Source organism: Nematolebias whitei, chromosome 6 (assembly GCF_014905685.2).
Source record: "Nematolebias whitei isolate Nwh7 chromosome 6, NemWhi1, whole genome shotgun sequence".
In the NCBI taxonomy this organism is placed as follows: domain Eukaryota; kingdom Metazoa; phylum Chordata; class Actinopteri; order Cyprinodontiformes; family Rivulidae; genus Nematolebias; species Nematolebias whitei.
Genome location: NC_056503.1, coordinates 11,813,164 through 11,816,913, shown reverse-complemented (window position 1 = coordinate 11,816,913; position 3,750 = coordinate 11,813,164).

Sequence of the window (3,750 nt, the reverse complement as noted above, 5' to 3'; positions counted from 1 at the left end):
CTGCAGCGTCTCTTACACCTGCAGCGTCTCTTACACCTGCAGCATCTTACAGTGTCACAGTTACTGCTAAGCTAACATGCTACGTAGCGCTCCTCTCAAACATCCTCCTAACATGTATATATGTTTATGATCAACCCCACTGGTCAACAAATGCCCGCACTAAGCTCGCTAAACTGGCGAGTGATCAACACAGAGGTGTCTCCATCTAATCCACCTGTGCGCGTTTTCTGCCGAGGCAGGAGACGTAGAGGAGAAACAGTGCAGGCAGCAGGCTGCTACTGTGTTGAGTTGGAGGTAACCAGGAAAACCTGGAGTGGCATTTTAGTGGTTTGAGTATTCTCCTATTAATCAAGTGGAATTGATTTGTTCACAAAGAAAAAGAAACTGTGCCAAGTGAACTAATGTTTTATAGTAAAAGTGGGGGGGTCCAAATGAAAAATTTTTTTTATGTGGGGGGGGAGACATGTCTCCATCACATATAATGGTTGCGACGCTTATGCTTAAGACGAACAGTAACAGAAGCATAGACGTTCTATCTAGCTATTTTCAGAGAGTGGTGAAGGCTGCACAGAAATCTGTTGGAGTCAGTCTCCCCACCATCACAGACATCTACACCTCCAGATGCAGGAAGAGGGCCACCTGCATCATGAAGGACCCCACCCACCCAGCACACACACTTTTTGCCCCACTCCCCTCAGGAAGGAGGTTAAGGAGCATTAAGTGTAGAACCACTAGACTGAGGAACAGCTTCTACCCTGAGGCTGTTAGACTCATGAATCTCTAACTAGAATAATCACTGTGAAAAACCATATCATGTTGCTGCTGATCTGTTTCATGTTGCTGCTGATCTGTTTCAATGTTGATGTGTTCATGCGTGCACATCTGCTCACAGACTCATGTTCATGTTTGTGCTGATGTTCAATGTTTTATGTTATGAGTGCTTAGTGTATATTTAGTTGATGTTTTTCTTAGTTCATATCTTGGATGTCATTACTGTTTTTCTTATACATTTTATTGTTGGATGTAACTGGGACCCTGTGTACATAATTTCGCTCCACCACATGTACCACATGAGGTGCGAATGACAATAAAGAAACTCTGACTCTGACTGACTCTGATCTGGAAACGCTCAAAACAAAAAACATTGTACTGTATATTGCTGATCGTGTGACAGTGACATGGTTTTATTAAGGACACTATCCTCCAATACCTTCTCTTCTGAAATAAACACTGAAGACATCAGGAAGCTTCTGCATGAGAATTTCAGCCATCTGCAGAGAACCCACAACAATCTTCAGGTCCTGGCTGGACAGCATGGAGGCGATGTGACTGTTGAAAAGAGAACAAAGAGTTACTTTTATCTTCAAAATCGTCATCAATAGATTTTTACGTGTAAAATACTACAAGTGTTTTAAATTAGGGGTGCAGAATTTTTTTTTAAGCATCTAGATTCTTATTCCTGGCTATTCTGAATCGATTTTTAAGGCCCATACATCAATTTTAAAATGCGTTTGTTTTATTTTTTCTGCTCCTACTCCTGAGCGTACTGCATTTCGCATTACGTGTCCGCCCGTTATCGTAGAATTTGGCCTTGTAGGCCACGGTACAGCAAGCTAGTTAGCCAGCTTCCTTTATCTGAATAGAGTCTGTTAGCATGGAGGAGGGGGACAGCGCGATTCAACTTGCTCCTTTGTCTTTAAAAAAGTAATTTCAGATCCCACAATGTTCCAGGGGAAGATGGAGCTCAACAAGAGCAAGGTTTAAAAAAAAGTTAAGTCTGGTCCTCTGGACATTCAACAAACAAAAAACAAAACAAAAAAACATTTTTTTGTTTTTGTTTTTTCTCGACAAATTATACAACAAACTTCATGTAATTAGTCTTTTTAACATGTTGAAGCGAGGACATATGAGACATCGCCTGTAGCCAGTTCTAAATGATACAGTTTGACGGTTTATAAATTACAGTTCAGAAGAGGTTTTGTGCAGATTTGCACAGGTTTTGAAATTTGGTTAAATATTTACTAAACACGAATTAATATGGTTAAGACTGTGAAATCTGTATATTTTATATTAAGTTAAGTTTTGAAAATAGAGCAAATGTTTTTTTATTCAACCTTTATTTATACAGGTTAATCCCATTGCGCCTCGGGGACTTATTTACAAAAGAGATCTGATTGTTAAAATGTTAGAGCAATATGGTTAAAAATTACTGAAGTCTGTATTTTATGTTGAGTTAAAGGTAGTCTGAAGTCTTTACTTTTACATTTATATATTTTGAATTATTTGTCTGTGATGGAGGCAGCACGGTGGCGCAACTGGTAGAGCTGCTGCCTCTCAGCGAGAAGGTTGCCGGTTCAAATCTTGGTCCGGGGACCTTTCTGGGTAGAATTTGCATGTTCTCTCCGTGCATGCGTGAGTTTTCTCCAGGTTCTCCAGTTTCCTCCCACAGACCAAAAACATGCATGTTAGTCTGATTGGTAACTCTCTAAATTGTCCCTAGGTGTGAGAGAGAGAGTGACTGTTTGTTTGTCTCGTTTGTGGCCCTGTGATGGACTGGAGCTCTGTCCAGGTGTCCCCCGCCTCTAGGGCTGAGTACCAAACCGAGGTTCTTTTATGGCACCGACCGAACTGCACCGGTCGGTGTATGTATTGAAACGTCACTCTTTTTTCGGTGCCAAGTTTCGGTATTGGCTGTAATGTGTCACGTGGTTTCAGCACACCGGCAGGTAAAACAACAGACATATGACGAAACAGACTACGTGTTTACACCCTGAGCTGTATAGAGCTGCCGCACCTAATCTATGTATAATGTATGTCTATGGTGCTGGTGACGTCCACAGACGGGGTTCACGTGTGCAGCGTGTGTTGTCGAACGGCTTCGAAAACACAAGAGCAGAAAGTTGCTCCGTGCTTTTCTGCAAGAAGACAAGAAGCAGCCTCCCCCCTCCTCCTCTCAGCGTTAGTCAGTCTCTGTGTTAAACGGACTGAACCAACATCTCCACAGCCGGACTCTTCTTCATCAAAGAACTCCCCAGGACGGCTCTGTGTCTGTTTCAGCTGGTGAGTTTACGATTGTTAACGTTACTGCAGCTTAACACGTACATCGCGTTGAATTAAACTAGAATCCATGTAACTCTAACTTTAAGATATTAGTGTGTAAATTTATTTTATCTACGTAGCTAGCTAAACTCAGAAGCCAACTAAAGATTGACAGTAACAGATGAAGCTTGGCTTGTAAAAATGTGCTCATCCATCCAGTCAGCTGCTTTAACAGTTCACCTAATGTTCACGGTTTATGTTAACGTTCTCCTCACAGGAGCCTCTGACCCTGATGTGAGGAGGACAGACAGAAAAGCGAGGTGGGGGCCACAGGACAGTCACAGACTTTGTTGTTAAAAGTTTGCTGTCTTTTCTACAGTGAAGCTGCATGGTGGAGGTAAATTAAGCTGTAAAGGATTTTGTTGACCAGTTAAACTTTTACCTCTCAGCCTAAATAATGTTTTTTGAGCAATAACAACACAACCATGTTATTGTTGATATTTTGTTCTCATGTCAATTAGGGAGATGATCAGAGCCCTAAACCCCAGAGAACCACAGAGAAGATTCAGGCAGAGACACAGAGGTGCAGAAGTCTGCATCAACCCTAACTTCAGTGAATCCAGTGACCTGCTGGTGGAATGTGAGGGACAATATGTCAGTGCTATCAAACTGACAACCAGGTATCTGTGTGTGCAACAAGCATCATCTACA